The sequence below is a fragment of the Dermacentor silvarum genome, chromosome 3 (assembly GCF_013339745.2).
Source record: "Dermacentor silvarum isolate Dsil-2018 chromosome 3, BIME_Dsil_1.4, whole genome shotgun sequence".
Taxonomy (NCBI): Eukaryota; Metazoa; Arthropoda; class Arachnida; order Ixodida; family Ixodidae; genus Dermacentor; species Dermacentor silvarum.
The window spans coordinates 178,861,826-178,883,712 of record NC_051156.1 but is presented as its reverse complement, the minus strand read 5'-3'; the positions used below and the strand labels follow the sequence as shown (position 1 = coordinate 178,883,712).

The 21,887-nt window shown below is 52.2% G+C and overlaps 1 protein-coding gene across 6 annotated transcripts in view; it reads right to left on the bottom strand.

Annotated features, from left to right (window-relative positions):
• Positions 1-21,887, bottom strand: part of LOC119445053 (autism susceptibility gene 2 protein homolog) — a 194,628-nt gene that overhangs the window by 154,063 nt on the left and 18,678 nt on the right. For 5 of the 6 annotated variants that reach the window (XM_049663952.1, XM_049663947.1, XM_049663949.1 and 2 more), the window contains exon 2: positions 9,716-9,859. The exons of the other annotated variant lie outside the window; for it this stretch is intronic. The gene's annotated coding sequence lies outside the window, so the exon portion shown is untranslated. The remainder of the gene's footprint in view (positions 1-9,715; positions 9,860-21,887) is intronic. 6 annotated transcript variants of the gene reach the window in all.

The following is a 21,887-nucleotide window of genomic DNA, read 5'->3' as shown; positions in this document are numbered from 1 at the left end:
CGAAGTCCGAAGCGAAATGAACTCTCGGCGATATTCGGAGGCGAGCAAAGAGAAAGAAAGAAAGAAAGAAAGAAAGAAAGAAAGAAAGAAAGAAAGAAAGAAAGAAAGAAAGAACCGGGACGAAGTAAACGATAGAACTGCTACTCAATTGCAGGATGATTCAAGGGAGCGCCTACAGAGAGGGAGCGAAAGACAGAAAGAAAACAGTGTCAGAACAGACCTGGAACATAAAAAAAGAATAGAAAGAAAGATGAAACAGAGTGAACGCTAAAGAAACGTATAGGCAGGAGAGCGTCCAAACAGCGCCGCATTTATGGGACGGATAAGCCAATATCCGAACGAGAGACAACTGCCGCCACCATACACAAAGAACGCCCGGGGTAAGGACGGAGGCAGCGATGCCGGTCGGTGATAACAATAATAATAATCCCGCAACAACGGCGCCGCGGCACGCGACTGTGTGAGAGAGCGTACGCTGCACACACTGGGGGCCAAACAAACAGAAAGCAAGCGAATAAGCCCTCCCGCCCCGGGCCGCGGTCCTAATCGGATATCGAAAACGGGGCCTCTTAACAAAATAACGAGGAAGCCCTAAAAAATCTCCCTTGCAGAGGAGAGGAAGAAGAAAACGAGAAGAGGCCGCCTTCGTGTTTCTTTTGCTATGCTTTTTTTTTTTTTTTTTGCATTCCCACTCGCGCGCGCTCCTCGCTCGCTAACCCCCTGCCGTCATCGTGATAGCGGGGCGGTATAAACGAGGGAAGTAGGAGAAGAAGAAGAGGGAGATCGACCACGAGAAGCAAACAAAAGATCGAAGCAAAAGAAGTAACGGCCGTCTGGCCCAGTAGGTGGCGGTAGAGCAGGCAGCCCGAAAGAGACATCCAAACATGCCACAAGGAAGCTGGGACTTCCTTCCACGCCCAAAAGAAAAAAAAGAAAAAGCTACATCAAAGGAGGATGGAGGGCAAAGAGACAAGAAAGCAGCGCGGCTGCAGACGGGGGACGCTTCATCCATCTTCGCCGCCCTGCGGGTTCCAGCAGAAACAACACTTACAGCTCTAGCTCACGGGCAAGGGCGCGATAGAACGCGCGATCGGAGAGCGAGAGAATGAAAGAGGAGAGGGTGAGCTGAGCGATAAAATAAAACCGACACTACGGCGGCAGCGGTAACGGAGGGGTAAGGAAATAAGGGGGAGGATGGGGGCAGAGGAGGGGGTGGGGGGAGGTTCACCGTGTGCTGGGCAAATCTTGAGACGACCGGTCGGGATATCTAATATGAAGCAGACACAAACACAACAGCTCACAACGAGCGCGTACGAACACGCGAGATCACACACTCCGGAAAAGGGAGGAGGCTGGGTGTAGCAACGGGAAACATTTTGACTCTCCCGCACTCTCCTACGCATCACCCCCCCTCTCTCTCCCCTCTTTCTCTCTATTCCCACGTCCAATCGAAGGGGAACCAACTGCAGCAACAGAAGCCGAACTGGCAGGCGGTAAAGCACCACACACATACACACATACACACATACGCCAACGCAACCACGTTCACGTAGTATGATAGTGAAAAAAAGGAAAGAGAAAGAAAAGGCCTATGGAAAACGATCCAGCGAGGTACAAGAAAGCCAACTGGGCGAAGACACGCCAAAAGCACCGAGTAAAACACCCAAGAACCATTGAATGAAGTGACTACAGCGGAGGGAAGAGCCAAGGCAGAGCAAACCGACAACAAAATAAAACCATCGAACCGAGCCTAGTGGACCGAATCCAAAACAGGAAAGAAAAATAAAGAACAGGGAAGGTCTGGAAATCGAGGCAACACAAAGAGGAAGAAAAGGCGAGCCGAGAAGCGTATCGAAAAGTCGTTAAAGCGTCCCCCCCCCCCCCCTCCCCTTTCGCTTCTCCGGCGGCTCTTTCGCGCAGGTCCCAAAGCGCTTCCCCGCACGCATCGACTGGGGGGCGTCGTCTATCCATCTCCCTCTGGCGTCGTCTCCTCCCACCCCTGTTATGTGGAGCATCGAGCGCGAGCAAGCCAGAAGCTTACCCAGGAGCCCGCGGCGGCTGTCGGCCGCTTTGCGGCGCTTGCTGCTTTTGTGCCGCCTGTGGGAATGCTATTGGCCGCGCCATCAACGCTGTTTTCAGGACAACGCGCTACGGTAGCGGATAAAAGTGAGACGAGGGGGGGGGGGGGGGGGGGGGGGCTGCAGGTGCACGCATTGAAGAGCGTGAAGTGCTTTGTCGCCGTGTAGGCAAGCTGAGAAGCGAACAAATCAAAAAGCTGTAATACCCGGAACCGCAAGCCGAGCTCGCTACCGCACAAGCTGTGTCCAATGGCGCAGGCGGTGTCAAATTCCCCGACCTTCTGCATTCGCGACCTAACACTGCGCGCCTTTCTTGATCGGTCTTTGATGCGCGACCTCTAGATGACAAGAAAAACCGAGACGTCGGGAATGGTCCAGAAAAGGCTGTCGCTCGTCAAGTGTACAATGGCAAGAATCAACGAACAAGAGAACTTGCTGGTGTTCGGGTGAGCGTTTTATTTCTAAACTGAGCACCAGCACGATAAGGACCCGTGTATGGCAATATGAGACAGCACGACGCTCTTTTTTGAAGTACTGTTACGTATACGTGCTTTTGAGAAACGTGACATCCGGGAAGCATTATTTACAGCCTCTCGTAACGGCGAAGAAGAGAACGTCATCTGTATAGCCCTGTACCTGAGGACGGATACAAACATGTTCAAATCCGCTGCGCTTCAACAGATGCCAACAGAAACAAAATTTCCCCTTGACAAAGCAGATGCCTCGCATGACAACTGGTTTTTCGAGCCACGCTTCCACTCCGCGCAAGTCAAACAACACTGCCACCGAACACGGGCAGTAGCGCAAATAACGCGGCGCACGTTCATTCAGCGCAGCGACCCAATTAAGTTCTCGAATGCCGGCGACATCTAAAGCCAACGAGGAGGAAAGAAAGGGCGCGCGCGCGCAAAGAGATAGTTGTCGCGCACATCGCGTCCTCTCTGGCCTCCGGGTATGTGTGCATACACGAATGGCCCACCGACGTGGCCGCAACGCCCGCCCGCGTAGTACAGCGGCTGTTCCGCTCAGCAGGTTCACACACAAGCGAAGCGCTACTACCTGCCACCCAAGTTGAAGCGCGGAAAAATAGGCTGCTTTCCCTGGCGACCTGGCCCGGCGAGCTGGCTAGCCCACCGTCCATTAGGCAAATTGAAAGGCCGCGCGCGCTCGCTCCCCCCAACCGCACCGTGACACCCCGGCGAGCATGCGCCGCACGATTCCTCTTCAACGTTGCCAAAAGCGCCAGGAAGAGAGAGAGTGAGAGGCAGCGCGTTGGAGCGGCGACTCCTGCGCGTTGTGTGATGCTCCTCCTCATAACACCCCGCACTTGCAGGGCGGCTCTATTACAGAACGCGGCGCGGAAGCACGCAGCCTCGGCGCGCGAGCGCTATTCATCAGAGCTCCGGAGGCCACACCGCTCAAGGCATGTTTGCACACATGCCACGGCAGCGAGCCGACTGCAATACACGGGCGACGTATGCTGCCGGTGACTCGGGTGCATTTACGCTGGAATGGGGCGTCTGCCCGCGTACATATTTTATGCGGAGCTACGTCGATATGAGGTGTTTTTAAAGCCCCGACTGAAGACTTGATTGACTTCTACGGAATACGACCGTACTGAAGACGTATACGGGATCGCCAGCGCTAGGGGCGACGTTCTGTGAAGCTGTGTTTAACCAAGACTCACTATAAAAGCGTTCTCTCTCTCTCTCTCTCTCTGTTGCAGTGACATTGTGCTCTAAGGGAAAAAAAGAACAACAAATGAGCCAACGTACGTTCATTTAAAATTAGGTTGCTGCTGCGCCGGTAGATAAGTAGAACACAGCCGATGATTAGAAAAGTATTGCTGCGCACCTTAGCCGAACACAGCTGCTGTGTCACGAGATGCCACTAGCTTTGCTGCGGCAATTCACGCGCCTTTTGTACTGCCGTAAACGAGAACACCGCAGGTAGACACGGTCAAGCTCGAAATCTCCGATGTCGCCCACGCCACGGTCAATGGCCGAACGATACAGAGTCGGCCACGCAACAACTACTTCCTTTCTTTACATGGCGCTCACGTATTTCGCGGCATCCTCCTCATCTTCGGCCTATTTATGTCCACTCCAGGGCGGAGGCTTCTTCCAGCGATAATAAATTACCTCCTCTTGTACCAGCACATTCCATCTTCATTCCATGCTTGAAATTTTCCTAATTTCATCGCACCGCCTAATTTCTTGCAGTGCTCGACAGCGCCTCCTTTCTCATGGCAGTTAGTCTGTGACTCTGACAGACCACCAGTTACCCGCCCTACGTATCTAGTGTACAGCCCAAAGTGAAACGAAAAACGCCGAAAAAAAAAAGTGACACCCTCCTTTCAAGGGGTTGACAAGGAGGGTGAACCATGTTTTTTGTCAAGGGGTTGACAAGGAGGCGCGGCCTGCACGAATTTATTTTCGTGAGAGAATGCATTGTTTTATCGAAATCCATAAAGCCTGAGCGGAACCTCCCGAGCGGCTCTCAAGAGTAGAGCCGCTGGTGGCTCTGTGCGAACTTTAATTAGACGAAGCCAGCACGACGCTGGTTGAATACACTAAATGTACATTGTACTATTTGTGTTCTTATTGTGACTGTTCTTTTGGTGAAATGTTGTGCGTCAAAGCCAGGCAATAAAGAAAGAAAAAAGTGGAAGTGAAACGAAAGTCGTACTAGGCCGTTTCGCACTCCCGTTGCAGCGAGAACGTGCACCGAAATACACGCGGGCAAAGACGCCACCTTTGACCAGACACCAAGCGCTGAAAACGACGTACAGTCTCGTTCAATATGAGCTGCAGCACGGTACCCGTGGTCGAAAGGGCTCCGCGACTGAACGGCGGCGCCGACATACGAAACACTGGAATACTAAATATCAGTAATTAGAACCACGTTTAGTTCTCCAATTTTTCGTATGTCGGCGCAGCCGTGCAATCTTGGAGCCCCTTCGACCACGGGCACTGTGTCGCAGCTCATATTGAACGTGACTGTACGTCAACAGCAAATCCACAGCTGAAAGCGAGCCAAAAAGTCGCAAGCGACAGACATCGAACGATAACGGAAACTAGAAAAAAAAAAATACCGAGAACATGCTGAGAGCACAAATTTCCCGCAAGCACAGCGCACAAAATCCCAAAAGCGAGTCTTTGAGGCAGTCAAGTAGAAACGACGAGAGAGAGACTATACCGATTCCATGCGCCCATCTGTCGAGACAATGTAATTGAACTTCTAAGGCGACAGTAATTACTCAGCTTCCCCCGGGGAGAGGGCGGAAATTCAATCCGCGCACAATCAGCGACGCGGAGAGCGATTATCGTGCGCAAAAGAGAAAGAACGCCGAATTAAAAGAAACCATTTAAAAATACCGGGAAGAGTGAATGAGCCGCGTCGCTTAACAAAAGAGAAAAAATACGAGGAGGAGGAGCTGGGACGACGCGATACAGCTGCCACGGCACAAGCACGCCTTAGAACAAATGAAGGCGGTTCACGGCTAAAACCATTCCCCTCTGCCAATCCTAAACTCATTAAGACTCCCAGCTACAGATAATGCTGCGGCTGACCTAAAGGTAACTTTGGAAGCGCCACGGTTATTGACACACAGAACGGCATAATAGCCAGTATTAGAATTGAAAGTTTCGGGGTGTCCGCAAACGCATTCACTCAACGCCGGGTTGCCGGAGACGTGGAATACAGCGACAACGCTTCTAGCGACACCTTGTGACACTTCGTCCAATCAAGATGCGCAATAGACAGGTTTTGTGTTTCACGAGTGTTCTTGGCGAAGAAACAATTTTTTTAATACATAAAAGGCTGCATGGTAACGATGATTACACTTTACGCCCCCAGATGGCGCCACCAACCTGGCCGCTCACATTTACGTAAGTCTCGGACAACTCGCCATACCGTGAGGAACAATACCTTTACAGACAAGCTAAAGGCACCTCACTGCGCAATAAAACAAAACCACTTCGTCGGCCCTGAGGCGCTTAAAAATTTTATGTTGAGGTAGGGAAACGCAAACACTTAGGAACCGGACCGAAATTAACGCGATAATCAGTCTGACTCGGTCGCAGTTGGGGTGACGGCATCTGCATAATCGTCACTGACAACTCGCTAGTTCGGGATAAATGACGCAGCCCAGTGACGCAGCCATTTCGACAACGGCATTTTAGAAAAACCTTTACATCCCAGCTCGTGTCACGACGTCGACCGATCTTCGTGTGCCTATGAGAAATTTCCTCTCGCTTTCACTCGCACATAAGTCGCGTTTGCTCTCCGTCATGCGTTCACTCCCCATAAAGTGCGCCGTCCCTCGCCTTCGCTTGCTTTCACTCGCACATACAGCATACGGCCAATAATTTTTTTTTAATATTGCCGGACCCGACCATCGAAGAGTGAGCCCTTAATAGCTTCGCTGTAAAAATAAAAAATAAAGGCAGAAGTGTAGGCCGCCAAACAAATCGCGAATCTCTGCGTTTAATCTGTCCCAGGCCTTAGCAAGACGCCGTACCTCAGTGTGCGTCATTTGCCGCGGAAGTCTCCATTTTATTAAACGAAAGGCACAACAAAGTAAAATAATAACGAGAAAAAAAAAGAAAGGAAAGAAAAATGTTTCATGGCGCACATTCTTTTCGCTTCGTCAAGCGCCCATCTTCAACGACGAGGGAAAATTTTACTTTCGAAAGCAGAAGTCGCAACCACACCCTATGCCGACTTCGCGCAATACCCCCTACAATGTGTTCGTGCATATCTTTCCAGCGAACACCCCCGCCTTTCGCCAAGAAGCGAGACAGAAAACAATAATCAAGGGAACCTTTCGAAAAGACGACAAACAACAACAGCGCCAAAAGGCTGCCGCGCGGCGCCTTTCGTCGCGTACGAGCAAATACTTAATTAGGCGCTCTTCCCCTTCACTGCCCTCACACTTTTTTTTTCTCTCGCCCCTCGCCCGTTCTCCCAGGAGGCAATTTAAAGGGAGTGCCGCTTGCAAGAAACGCAAGCAAGCGCGTGGCTCGATAAATTACGGCTCCCTCTCGAGAGGGCGCTTTGCAACGTAGTCGCGGCCAGCTCCTCCCACACTCTGCTTGCCGCCACTTAAAAGTGTTCACCTCTGACTCATTGCTTGCACTTCTTATTTTCTTATCTTCTATTTCAGCTTTTCGTTCATCTTCATTTGCCTTTTCGTTTCCCGTCTTTTCTTCGTCGCACACAAACAAGCGTCGCAACTCTACCGCGGGCTGGCACGCGCTCTCGGCGCGCGTGAACACTTCCCAAAAGGAAACAAAAACAAAAAAGAAAATAAAAAAAAAAACGCCTTTCGCTCCTCATAGCGGTTGTTAACGAACTTGACACGCTGCTGACAGCTTTAGCACGCGTCCAACCTCTCCCTCCCTTTCCACCTCATCGCACCCCCTCACTCACCTCCTCCCACACACAACTCTCCATTGTGCTTGTCACGTTTTTTTTTTTTTTTTTTTTTTTTTTTTCCTTTTGCAAGGGCCACATTTTTTCGCCCGCCTTCTCTTGCGTCACGGCGGACAGATGTAGCGCTCGCTCACGAGGCCCGCTGGCTCCATTACCCGCATTCTTTATTTATTTTTCTCTAACAGCTGTTTTCCGCCGTCTTTCATGCTCAGAACGCTTCACTTCTTTTTTTTTTTTTTTTTTTTGCCGAGTTCTAACTTCATTTTTTTGTTTTTCCTTTTCGTTAACCCGCGTAGTCATGATGTCTTAATAAGTGTCTAGCGAAGTAATGAAACGAACTGACGCGCCTCAAGTCCACTGCGACGATGAAACGGTGAGAGTTAAATAGAATTAATAAAGGAATAAATTTCTCTTTCGAGCTGAACTCAAAGTAAACGCAGACGCGTGTAATTACAAGAACGCACTCACCGAGAGGAGGAAGGCTATTAAGAAAGAAGTTTTCCCCTCCATATATAGATACTTTCATGGTGCCCCAGGTGAACGCAACGTGAAACCCAAGGATATTATACTGGTATAACTGAGACAACGGTAATATCACGCGGGCCATAAAGTACCAAAGCCTGCGCTAATCGTTATTGAGGATGCCTGAGCCAATAAGCACGAGCTCGCTTCGTTTCCCGGCGCTCGCGTGTCACGGCCCATGGTAGCCAGGGGCCCGCATTACGCAAAGATTCTTTTACTTAAAGTGTATTAATTTCTCGTCGACCAGCGCAGCAAGTGGCTGACACTAATGATAGCGAAGACCTGGCCACGTGCCAGCTAACGAGGAAGAGCAAAAGGAATGGAAAATGAAAATAACCTTTACATACGTGTTATACATACTTATAATATGGGAAAGCCCCGGAGTACGCGTTCTCGGTGTGTCCTAGTCTTGGGTGTGAGATTATCGCGATAGTTCACACAATTCGTGCACTGTCATCCTGCATACTCGAGAAAGCATGAGGATCTGGGTTTCATTTTCGAGGGCGGGCGCTGTGAGAACAGACGCTGTTACACTACGCACTCGCTCATCCTTGGTTAGACTTGCGTACAGCAATCGGAGAGGGAGCACGTGATAAAGACCTCGCGTCAACAAAATGCTCTTCGCACGACGCACGCGGTCAGCGATCTAATCGCATAGCGACGGGCAATAAGCCAGCTAGTACTCATGCAAGCTACAGAATTGGCATATATAAAGTGATTCCCCCCCCCCCCCCCCCTTTTACGTTGAGAATTTATGCGCGATATTGCGGCACTAAGAAAGCCGCTCCTTCCGGTGTGAGGACATGCCATCGGCTCTTTTCCTAACCTCAGAAGTTATCCTGCAGCAGCTGTAGTGGTTATTCATAATCCCTTACCGAGCGTGGAAGAATAGAACTTGCACATCAATCGTCGTCGATGAAGCAACACAACAAATTACGTACTGCGCAACCGAATGACACACAGGAACGTTATTGAGGAGACTCAAATATCACTCGACGTTTTTCGTAAGCGCAATCTTGTAAGCGGCTTTGATTGCGTTTATTTGTAAGCTAAGGATTCTATCAATATTCACGTTTCGGAACGCCATAGTCACCACGCGCGACCAGTTCCTGAGCTTACGATCACTACGCTCTGGCACAAACGGGCGCCCAAACGAATTGAGGGATCACAACACAAGTGGCAGCTTAATGGTAACACCAGCGCTTTAGATGCGACTTGAGTGGAGTTCGAACAGCGTCATTAGCCACCGCCATTAGCCGGTCGGTTCGTTCATACGAAGCACAACCATACTCCGCGAGGGTAGTTTAACGTCCTAAAAGTGGAGAGGATACGCCTTCTACCGAAGCAAAGGTGTTTCGAGCTTGGCCCCAAAGCTCCTCAGCCCAGAAAGCCGCACGAGCTATTCTACTGCATCTGGAGGCGCTTGAGTGCCCAATTGCAGACACGCTTTGTCTATAGTGCGCATGACTGGCCTGAACTTCCGTATTGTCTCTTTCTATTGCTCCCCCATTCTGCTTACCACGTATATGTTAGAAAACTGGAAAAAGTGTAGTTAACGTCCCGGACCGTTCTTCCCTTTCTTTCTCTCTCTCTCTTTAATATCCAAAAAGCTGCAGAGAGGCAAGTGAGGTGTGCAAAGTAGAGGGCAGGCAAGCGTGCGGCCGTAGTATTATACTGACGTCGCTGAGCCTGTCGCCGGAGGCGCTCCTGGTCTGCGGCTGCTGCGTCCGGGAGTTGATGGAGGCGGGTGGCGGCTCTGGCCCCCCGGCCCCGGGGGGCCGCGAGTTCTCGTCGCTCGCCACGCGAGACGAACCTTTCCGGACCTGCACCGAGAGGGACGAAGAAAAAAGAAAGGTTCGACTTTAGAACGACACGCATCATTACTCACTGGGGCTACCAAGTACACTGACGAAGTCAGAACCAACGGGTTAACTGACAGAGTCAGTAAAAAAAAATGTGGTTGATCCCTCTTATGTAGGAATCGGTATAGAACACGAAAGTGAAACGTGTCTTCACAGAAGTAGTGTAATGTTTATTGCACATTGATATATAATGTCTATTGGTGTTTTGTGGCTAAAGCGCCCTTAGGCGTTGATGCACCCACGCTGACGCCTGGTGGCACGTCTCCTCCATCACGACTACCAACATCGATGACCATGAGCAACCGTCGTGCATATGGAAGCTGCACTACGCTGCACACGCTAGCACAACGCGAAAGACGAAGCACGTAACTGACACACTAATACAACGCGCAAGACAAAGCACGTAACTGAATCGTCACCGAGTCAAATCAGCGCGTACAGCGCGTCGTAATTGCAGCCTCCGCGATCAACTTCAGAAACATTTTCAGAGCTAATTGCGGAGGCCACGCTCCGCTGTGCTGAGTACGGTGAACGCCACCTAGGTGGCGTTGGTAGCGCTTCTTGATGCCAGCGTCCCTTCGAATGCTGGCATCGAGGCGTCGTAGTATAGTGCCTAGAATATACTTACTAGTGTGCCGACCGCGGGCTTTCCGGTGGCACGGAGAATGATGCCTTCCAACGGCGGCCACCAGACGGCGATAGCCGTACGGACCGTGCTATGCCGAGCGGCGTCTCTAGCCAACGCGCGCGTGTGCGACAAACGCCAATGGGCTGCCCCAGCCCGTTTCGCTTTGCGGAACGTTGGTTGAGGTGCAAAGTGTAATCGAAAGAATATGATTTCGTTTCACTTACAAACGATCGTACGCACAGTTATCATTATAACGCTACACGCTACCGGGTGTTCCTGCGAAAAATACCAATAAATGAATACGTGGTTTCCGAAGAAGTGTAACTTTTTTTCCACAGTAAACTATTATATGCGAGACAGGTCCACAAATGCTAAATTCACACCAAGTTGTATCTAATTACCATAAATTAAATTAATTACCATAAATGACGGTAATTAAACAGGGCACATTTTCATGGGCGAAACACCGTCGACTAATTTTGAACGAGCGCTCAATGTAGCAATTATTAAAGTGTTTCTCACAAGCGACAGCCGCCAGAGTTAGCCTTCTATCTGCCCTCTTATATTCTTCTCCCACTCGGCAAAACGTTCTGGCCAGTCAGCAGGCGCGCTGAATAATGAGACTTGCTCGTTGTTTGAGCGGTATCCAGTTGTACAATATGGGACAAAACGGGTGCTGTCTTTACGCCTCGTTTTCTGCGACATCTCGGTTCCGTCCGTGAACAGACACAAGTGCGAACCACGCGCTCAGAAAAGAAACCCAGCAATGACATGCGGAGGCACCACATGCTACTTGCTCGAAAGCTACAACGCGCCGCAACCGACTGCGCTTACGAACGCGCATCCAAAGTGCATCCGAAGCGCAAGCGACGCGCGATGCGCCGCTCGGTTAGCACGGTCCCAAACAGTGTCGCCGTCTGGTGGCCTCCGGCGGAAGGCATCACCGGCGGTGCCAGCGTCTCCCATTAGAAACGCCCGGCGGTCGGCACACTAGTAAGTATATTCTAGGCACTATAGTCGTAGTGCTGAGACCACCGAAGCGTTCACTGTCGGTGCGCGTTAGTGTCATAATGCAGTACTTCTCTTTTCTGCTCGTAGGCGGCGGCACCGCCCCGAGCAAGAGCGCGGGTACACGGAGGAGTGTTAGATATATAAGGCGCGTCTGTGTAGCTCTCTGCAAATGCGTTTGTGGCGCAATGGGTTAAACGCTCGGCGATCTATCGTCGCGGACCGAGAGGTCGTGGGTTCGATTTCCAAATTTTGCATGTTTGTGGAACTTTTTCTTCTGGTTTCTTTCTTTGTATTATGTTCATGTACATTGTAAGCTGACGTATTTCCGTGACGGAAATACGTCATTGAAGTCTTGGTGGACCCCGGCATAAAACACTTTCGTGTTAAAAAAAAATAATATGCGCTGTCAGGAATATCGTCGAATGACAAGCTGTGCAACAAATGTACCAAGGATACACCTGCGAAAGGACGTTGCTTGAGAACGAAGCATCAGCTGGACCAAAGCAGTCCCGCGCACTGCCACCACACCGCAAAGTCCCGGCAAACACTCCCAACGACTGTGACTCTCTCTCTCTCTATCCATCTATACCACCCACGATACTGCGATTTGGGGTGCGTGGTTGCGGCGCTGCTATCGAAGCACCCCCATTACGGTTTACAGCGCACTGCCACCTCACGCACGGAGGCACCGCCAAGCTGCGACTGCAGCAAGGCCACGTACGGTTCCCGGCCGGCACGCACTGCCCTTGCCTTGCCGGCAACGAGACGCGCGACAGCGCCCCGCAAAGCCGATGCTTGTGCACACACACGAAAGGATAGGTAATACACACAGGAGAGAACTCCGCCGCATCTGCACCCAACACACACACACACCATGCGCGTGTACACGCACACACAAACAGAGCGATGGGTCGCGCGTGTCCCGAAGTGCGGCAACGCCAAGGCAGACTAGAGAGCTACTATACGTGTACACACACAGCGTGGCTGCCGCTCCGTGCGCGTACACGCGACCCGGGGCAAACACGGCGGTGCGCGGGCGACCCTTTCAGGCCGCGATAAGAAGAGAAGCGCAGCCACCACACGCTGCCTCCATTTGTTTTCTCTGCTGTCCGCCCTTTTGTACCTTTAGCTTCCTTCTCGCGCGCGCGCAACGTACTACACGCGCTACGTACGGTACACGTCGTCGCGCGATGAGTGTGTTTGCTCGGCTGGGTCACGCGCGCGCGCATGTCGGCGATTGTGTGTGCTTGTGTGTATGCGTGCGCGCTCGCTCGCTCCCTAGTGCGTGCACTCGCCGCACGAGTGTTATATATCTTTCCACCCTTCCGCTGCTGCCTGCGGTGTTAGCCGTATTGTAGACATGCGCTTCTCTTGCTGTCCTTTTCTCTCTCTCTCTCTCGCCGCTCTCAGTCCACCCGCGTTCGCAGGTACACACGGCATGGCTAACACCACTCGAGAAAGCGCACGCAATCAGATAATCAGAAGCAGTGCCTGCGCTAGAAGAGGACGATGAAATTCCAACTCAGACGTCGATGTTTCGGGTCACGTGCTCGTACTACTCGCCGCGTTTTTACGCAAACGTCCCTGCCACCCGGCAATAAACAGAAAGAGTGGAATGAAAGAGAGACAAGTGTATCACCTGGACGAGGCACTGCTTGTTCCAAGGCCGCAGCGCTTTGGCGGCACAACGTGCGCTGCAAGCTCGAGGCACGAAGCCATTTGGCATGACTTCGTTGAGAAAGTACACTAAGGCTGCTGTCGGTGTTCTTTGCCGTTCAGCTGTGTTGCGTGCTAGTCGTGCAACGTTCATACGAGGAAGTTTCACGGCTGATCCTTTTTTGTTCGTTTTACTTAGCTTCCAGTTCGTCAACAAGCCTCGGCACGTATGACTATGGGTGCTGCGATATCTATATGACATGCCGGCAGCAAAAGTTATAACGTTAGCTCCCTTCGGGCAGGATGGTGCCTCGGTAGCTCAAAAGCACCGCACGCGTAATGCGCTGCAAACTTCCGCATTCGGCCAAGTGCTCCGGGGGCGCACCGTACACCTCGGTTCCGCTTACGACCTATCGGAGCGCTGCAAAGCAAAACCGTGTGGTCACAGAGCTCCAATAAGCCACTCCAACGCATTCGACACGCGCTCTGCTAGAACAAAGTGATCGGTCGCGAGCCTACACTACATATACGTTCATAGTCGGCGCAGTTCGCCGTTCACTCCAGGAAGAATGAAGTATAGGCAATAGACACTCAGTGGCCACCCAGAAAGAGAGAGCGTACGGCATGCACAAGAGCAACCTTGTACCGAGCGCACGATCTACAAGAAGTATACAGGCAAAAGAAAAGAAATAACGCTACGACGACAAAGTAAACCAAACTAAAGGCTACACGAGGGCACGTCGAAACGAGATCGGAAGAGAATAAACAAAGCGGCCGCGACGAGCGGCAGCAACTCTCGCGCGTGCGAGCCGGAATTAGTATTCCACGAGAGCGGCCGCTTCGCTCCCCGAGCGCGGCAGGCGTGCCCGCCCTGCCAAATAGCGGCGTGCCGCCCCCTCAAGCCCCACACTACAGCCACCCCCGGGAGACCGCTCGTTCCCCCGGAGCAATAACGGCAGCGGCACAAGTGCTGCCCCGGAGAACAAGCACCAGCAGCGGAACAAGCGCAGAACAGTATAATACAGAGTAGGCACGAACCAGCCCGCGGAACCACCAAAGCAAAAAGGGGCATTCTCGCGGCATCGCGGCCCGGAACGCTGCCACCACCCAACCCGCCATCGGGTGTCGTCGCCCGTTGGTATGGAGGAGCGGGCGCACGCCGACAGCATCTCGTTGCTTCGCCTGCGAGCGCGCGATTTCGGATTCTAAACCCGTACTCTCTTTCCGTTAGACTCCGTTCCTCCCCCTTACGCCCTCTATTACCGGGTTTTGCTTTTATTATTGACTTTTTTTTTTCCTCTCGCTGGTTCGGTTCCTTCCGACGGACCGGGGAGCTATGAACGCGAAACAAACAGCACTCCAGAGAGATCTCGCCTCGCTCGACCTGCGTCGCTCCCTCCTGCTCCATCTTCAAATGGAAACGCTTCTTTTTTCTTCTTCTCTTCTTCCTAATTTCCCGCTTTCGAGCAACGAAAACAAAACCCCGCGAATACAGAAAGCGACGGCTTAGAAAAAAGCGGGAAGTTTACGAATCAAGCGAGGCCACAGAGCGCCGAGTACCGCTATATACCAGCTACAAACAAGATTGAAAAGAAGAAATAAAAGAGAGCGGTTATGAATCCGCGCTGCCTTTCACTAAAAGCACAGAGACGAGAGCAGCGTAACACGGAGGGGCGGGGAAGCTATAAACACTCTTCATTCCGAACAAGCAGAGGGGGAAAGCGAGAAGCGTACAGAAAGGTGCACGGAGAGAGAGGGGGTGCTGGAAGTAAAGAGAAGAGCAACATCGAGCGCCGCTTCATGCGGCTCACGTTTACCGGTGTTACCCCCTCTTCGCCCCCCCCCCCCCTCTCCCTCCTTCGCACACCTCACGATCCTTCTCCGCAGAGGCCGGAAGAGAACTGTTATGTATGTGGTGCCCGCGCGCTGGCGTGCACGCGAGCGAGCGAATGCCCGTGTGCCGTACACGAAGCCGCCGTGCGCGGAATTCTTTCGCGCGGTGAAGCGAGCGAGCGCGAACCCCGGATTTCTTTCTTTACTTTTACGCTGTCGAGGCTTCAACCTCGAGCTCGGTCCCGCTTCGCAGTTTCGTGATTTCGAGTCGCGGCAACAAACTTGGCTGGAGAATAAATGAGACGGCGGCGGAGGACAGAAGAGCGAGAGAAGTGGGATGTTCGCGAAGAGCACGGCTCTTGCCAGGACGCGAAGCGCGCGAGGTTAACTCGCGCCGAGAGAAACCGGAGGCCATCCGAGAAAACGGAAAGAACGAAAGAAAGGAAAAAAAAAAAAAAGGCAGTGGCAACAGCAGTGAAGGGAGTTAAGCACACACGCGCACAAAACCGCGGGTCAGGCAGAGCTGGCCCGGCTATATTGAGAACTCGAGGAGTGTATGCGCCTGCTGAGAGTGTTCACACAGCAGGAGGAAGGGAACGGCCACGCGAGAGAAGTGAAAAAAAGGGGGGTTGAGTGAGAGCGAAGTAGGGAGGAGACGGGCTCCAAACCCGCGGAACTCCACGCCTGGGCGGCGTTCAAGCAAAATAAACGACGTGCTCGCAGACGGGTGCCAGCCGCGCCTTTGCTTCGCCAATGTTTCTCCTGCGAGCTAAGTTGCGCAAAGGCAGAGAGGAGCACGCCGCTCTTCGCGTCGTCTCCTTCCCGAGGGAGGACTCGCTGCTGCTGCTGCACCGCTGATTCGTTTAGCGCGGCCCGCGCGCCGACAGCGGCGGTGACATTCGAACTTTCTCCGCTCTGACTAATAATGCCCAGAGGTCCGTCTATTCCGAGCATGCGCTGTCTGTCTTGCCGTTGTCTCCGCCCGCTTATAGTCTTTGCTCCTCCGCGTGACTAACCAACTTTCGTACTTCGATCATTTTGACTTAGTTCGGCTTTCTTCTTTAAATCCAAGGCTCGTTCGGTTAAATATATGGCCCATGGTGAGCTTCGGAAAGCAAGCTGAGGTCTGGGGAAACGGCGTTCCTATAATGTCATTGCACACGGTGTATAAAGAGTCACCCTGTGAATGGCTTCTCGCGAGAACGTTAGCATTTCTCGCGTGCGTGCAGGATAACAAAGTCAACAGTGAAAGTCAGCAGCACCACGATTTACTGGAAGTAAACTGCGAGTAAGCCTACAAGAAACTTGCGAGAGCAGATCAGGCGATTACTGAGTAAGACACGCGCAAATTACACCCGCACGGACGCACACAAAGGCAGGAAACAAAATGAGAATAAAAGCAAACCTTTCTGATTGCAGCACATTAGTGCTACCGCAACAGACACGGGCCAGACTATGGCGGTTCTCACGAAGCTCGAGAAGCCACTACTCGTACTACATTTCTGCTTTTCCTTAATAAATTATCACGTCTCTCTCGAAGAAACCTAACTCACTCTAATGGCGTTTCCTTTCGTTAACTTGCCTCGCCCACTCGGTTGTGACTATACTCGTCTTCAATTTTCTTAGCATATAGCCACATTACGCGCACTGCGGATGAGCTAGAAGACAGACAAACACGGGAGAGAAAGCACAGCACGGCGGCAGTTGATTTGATCACCAAAAGCGACAAACCTGCATTTGCATAAAGAGAGAGAGGAAGAAAAACTTTATTGTCGCTCAGTGGATTGGAAATGAATTAACGACGTACGCTGGGACGAAAAACGCAGCGACCGCTCAAGATGCACAGCAACTGCGAGAAGCAGGCGCATACTGGTTGTTTTACGCAAGAAAGAAAAATAAATGAATGACGCCAAACCACCAGTAAAAAGCTAAAAAAATGAAAAAAAAATAATCGTCGCCTTCCCTGCCTACCACGCACGCGAGCTAGCACAGTCTATAGCTCTTCCAGCCCAGTCCCGCGGGATGCCGGGAGAGCCGAGTTCCAAGGGGATGAGGCAAGCAGCGTATAAAACGGCAGAAGTGGGTGGGGGATGGCAGGAGTAAGTAGTGTGCAGAAAAGCGTTGAGAGCAGAACCCAGGGAAGGTCGAGATGCGGTATCCGCGCGAATTAAAATTCCGCGGATATCCCGAGGTAACTCTGGCACGAGGAATGCCACCCAAACTATGCGCCGCGGAAAGGGTGCGAAAGAGAGAGAGAGCGCGCCACTCCGGGGAGAGAGACGGGGGAGGGGGGGGTAGAGAAAAGTGCGCGCGCTCGTGAGGCGTTCTGGAAGCTCAGCAGCTCTGGTTGCCGAGAAGCCGCAGAAAAGGAGGAGGAGGCGGACAAGTAAGGGAGGGGCGAGAAAGGCCGCGAAACGAGCGCGATTTTGGCAAGGGAGCCGGCCAAGAACGCGCACGTAAATTCCGACGTTATTGCTCCCCAGAGAGAGAGAGAGAGAGAGAGATAAGGCGAGGAACCAAGGGAACTGCGCACCGGAGAAGAAATAAAATGAACACGTGGTAAGACTGTGCGCGGAGAAAGTAAGAGGAGAATACTGTCGGGGCGAAGACGCCGCCGCCGGGGAGCAGCTGTAAAAATAGACCGCCACTGTAATAACAAGAGAGCGAAGAACGAGCGCGACTTGTCCGGGTCTTACAAAGTCTCTCTCTCTCTCTCTCTCTCTCTCCCCCCCCTCCGGTCGTTCTATCTATTCATCGCCCCGGCAGAATGTACCCGGAGGAGAGCGTGCTGGCTCGAAAGAGGCGCAAGAAAATAACGGAACGCGAGGCTCGCGAGTAACGCGCTGGCGGCGTGTAAATAGCCTTTCCAACATTTCCACGCCCAGCTATAAGAAAAAAAAAAAAAAAAAGGGGGGGGGGGGGGTAGAGTGAAACCAATGCTCGAGGGAGGCAGAGAATGACGAGGGAGACATACATATATGTATAAAGGAAAAAGCCAACGGCAGGGCTCCGAGGTGGCGAGTGAGAGCACCGCGCCGCGCGTGAGGGCACGAAAGCCGCCGGGAATAACGGTGCGGGAGAAGAGAGCCCGGGGGCGAAACAGCCGAGGTGCTGACATATTTATTAGGGGCGAGGGAACAACGCAACGGCGGGGGGGATGTGGTATAGTAGCAGTCCCGGTTGCACGTCGATATATACATATACTTCTTTTGCCGAGGCCGAGCGTTTCATTGACTCATCCGCTTGCCGCATTTCCGCCTGGCCACAGCCACCGCCACCCACACCTCACTCATCGTAACTTCCCACCCCTTCGTCCGGGCCCCACTTCCGCATAACCACCCGAGAGTGTTCCGCATCCCGAGGCGAGCTTAATAAAAACAAGTGTTAATAACATGCACCGCAGGCGAGAACAAAAAGGGGACAGTGAAAGTGTTACACAAGCGGGCGGGTGGTGTGCGGAGAGCAGGCCGCTGATGGACTTCTTTATGCCTGTCTCTCTCTCGTCTTGTTTTTCGCGGTGTTTTGATAAGAATAAAAGTTACGCCTATCGCCTCTATCATTCTTAACAGCATGTATACATCAGCAAAATCCGCTGCTTTCCAAGGGATAAACGCGATCTCGGCGTAAATGAGAGAAGACGGTGACAATGAAACGCTTTCGTGTCTTTCCGCCGTGGGAGTTCGGAGTCAAGGCCAGCGGCGCGAGCGGCGGCCGGGACAACCAAGAAAAGTCTGCCTCAGGTGGTGAAGGGGAGAAAAAAGGGTCATAGGAAAGAAAAGCGACACCGAGCAAACAAGAAACAATGACTGGTGCTCATGTTTCTCTCCTGGGCTCCGTGCCGACGACAAGCCGCGAGAAAAAAAAAAAGGGGAGCACGGATACACTCTAGCAAGGGATGGGTGGGGCGGCGAAGGGAGGCTGCGCGGGGAACGTGGCCGGGCGAGAATCTCGGGCGATAAATCACGCCCTCCTCACTGGAACGAGAGCAGACGGCGGCAGAAGCAGACAACGACCACGCGTTGCCGAAGGCCGCGGTTGTTGTGCGATGCCAGCAGGCGCGCCCTTGCGTTCAGCGCACGGCCGTGCCCTCTCCTACCTTGCTTGCTCTCTTTCCTTCTCGATCAAGCAGTGGGAGAGGAGGACGAAGAAACGCAGTGCAAGCTAGGCTAAAGAAAGCAAGCGCGCGGGTGACCAGGTCAAGCGCAAAAGAGGGCGTCTTCTCGATGAACTGCAGGAAGACGTGTGCGGGGGGCTAAGCTTGGCGGCCTGTGTATAGTACTTGGCTGCGAACTGTGCCGCGGATTGCCACGAGCCACCGTTCTACATGTGTGCATCACACGTCAAGAGAGCCAACCCTCTTCAGAACGATCAAAATAAACAATCTCCTCGAGCGAACGCAGCCGCGAAGGCAACATGGTGTAACTGCGGTCTCGCGACCTCCACGACCTGTTCACGCCACCGTTTTGTCTCGTCGCATCAAAAACTTCAGCTGGCCTCGCTACAAATTCTTCGCTTTCAGCCAAGAAACGCAATGCCGTGAAGCTCAGCTCCTTCGCAAGTTTGTTTCTTTTCGGAAACGTACTTGGAATCTACAGCACAAAACTCATCGAGCTAAAAAGTTAACACAAAATGAGCGAGGAATGGGGGCTGAAGCGTTCAGTCTCGAAATAGGCCCTGCCGCGTATAACGTAAAGCTCCCGCAAAGCAACTCGCTATTACTGCCAACAATCCGTGGCCGAACGCGTAAACACGATGGCGCTTCACGATAAATAAACTGCACCGAGCCACCCAGAGTGTGGAAAAAGCGCATAGCATTCAGCCTACACCGAACCGGGGGGGAAAAAATTTTTTTAAAAAGCTCCGCGCGCGCGCACACACCATTAAAAAAAGAACGACGCGAACTACCAGGAAAACAGCGTCACGGTTAAATTTAGTTTTCAATGCACACTCGGGGAGCAACAGGGAACGAGAGAGAGAGAGAGAGAGAGACGGCCGCGGTTCCAAGAAGTGCGTTAAGCGCTAACCCTTTTTTGCTTCCCTCTCCCGCACATTGGTCCACGCAGCTGGCGCTCACGATGCCAGAGTTCCACGGGCAACACAATTCGCGCGCTTAGCACGACGCGGGACTGACGAAAGCAAAATTCTGATGCCACGCGGCCGCGCTTTCGTCAACAAAAACCGATCGATCATTTAAGGCTTTTCGCGGTAACGCTGCCTCGTTTCATTGGAAATAAACGTGCAACGAAAAGTCACGAACTTCTTTTGTTCCCTCTTCCTATTCCCTCAGAAGCAACCGCACCTCCTGCTGGGCGGATGCCATTTAAATGCCACATTTCTGCGTTAGAAGATCACCCCATCATAACAACCTTTCACCTGTTGCCTTGAATCCTTTGCCAGTCGTTTATACAACATACGAAGAAAATAAGCGTTTCCCTTTTTTTTTTTCATGTTACTTATATATCAGGGTGAACTTCAAGATAATTTTCCTATCTTTAATGAGGAAAATACAAATAGCTTCGCCATCTAACGCGTGCTGCGGTACAACCCACAGCGCTGGCTGTACCTCAGTGCACATCCCTGGGTAATCATATACGTGCAATCAGACCCGGGATAACAAGCGGTACCAATAGGCTGGATTTTCTTACAGCAATGTGAAGCGAACAGACACGGCAGTATTGTTAACAAGCGGCGCACGGGGAGGACCGAAATTCACAAAAATATTTCTGAAGTCGGTGACGGTCACGCTTACGTCATCGGGTGCCGCGGAACCCCGAAGGTAAAAAAAGAAAGAAAGAAAAGGTGCAAAGTTTACCTGTCAGACGGAACCGTGTTAGCGTTAAATTTTAGCGTTCACTTAAGTGCGACGCTGTGCGTCACACATTTCTGTAACCCTGTACGCGATATCGGCGCCGCAAGAGCGCGAGCTCCTTCTCCTGGCCTCGCTAGATAAGCACTCCTACTTCGTTCGTCCCCTTATCAGGCCAACGAGTGCGTGTTTCACCAAAGCATCCTGACTGACACCATCCAGGAGACACGTCGGCAGTGAAAAGGCGGAGAGATATAGGCCTTACGTCGGGCTTCGTGACACATGCGCGCACTCCTACATACGCACACGGCGAAGCAACTGACGTCTGAGTCACGCTATTCTCCAAGTGGCCCTAAATACAAGGACATCTCGCATACATGCCTCCGAAGCTATTTTTAGGAGCCGTTAAACGGTCTCTCCGTGACGGATACGAAATCGAGCCCTGAAAGGAAGCCACAAAACGAAACAGAGAAAGAAAAAGGAAATACGCGGAACACAGGTGCACTCGAATAAATCTGTTCGATGACTGAGCATTAAGGCGCTCCCTCTCTCTGTCTCTTTTAATTCGAACACCTGCTGAGCACACAGCTGTCAAGTCGGCGACTATATAAATAACAAGGAGAGAGAATATCAGCGGCGGGTTTGTGACACCTCCCACACGGCCACAAACAGCTGCTGCACGCGGACAAGAGGTCATTCGCGAGTAGTAAAATGCCGCCTCCCCGCTGCTGTCGGGTCTCGTAACAAAGGAATTGCGGCATTTAGGCGTGCAACGGGTACACAGAGATAGCGAAGGGCGTGGGGTGGGTAGGGGGACAAATATACGCGTCGGAAGCACACGAGCGACGACGCGACTGGCTGTGTGTCGAAACCTTGCGTGGGTAACAAGCGTATACCCGAGAGGCGCAACGAGTACAAGGAGGGGAGGGGGGGGGGGGGGGGGTGACAAAGAAAGAAAACAGGCACGGAAGACTGCAAGTGCGGAGGAAGCCTTGTGCCAACGGATGGCTCCATCGGAGCATAACGAGTCGCGAAGCGCAAAAAGAAACGAAGGA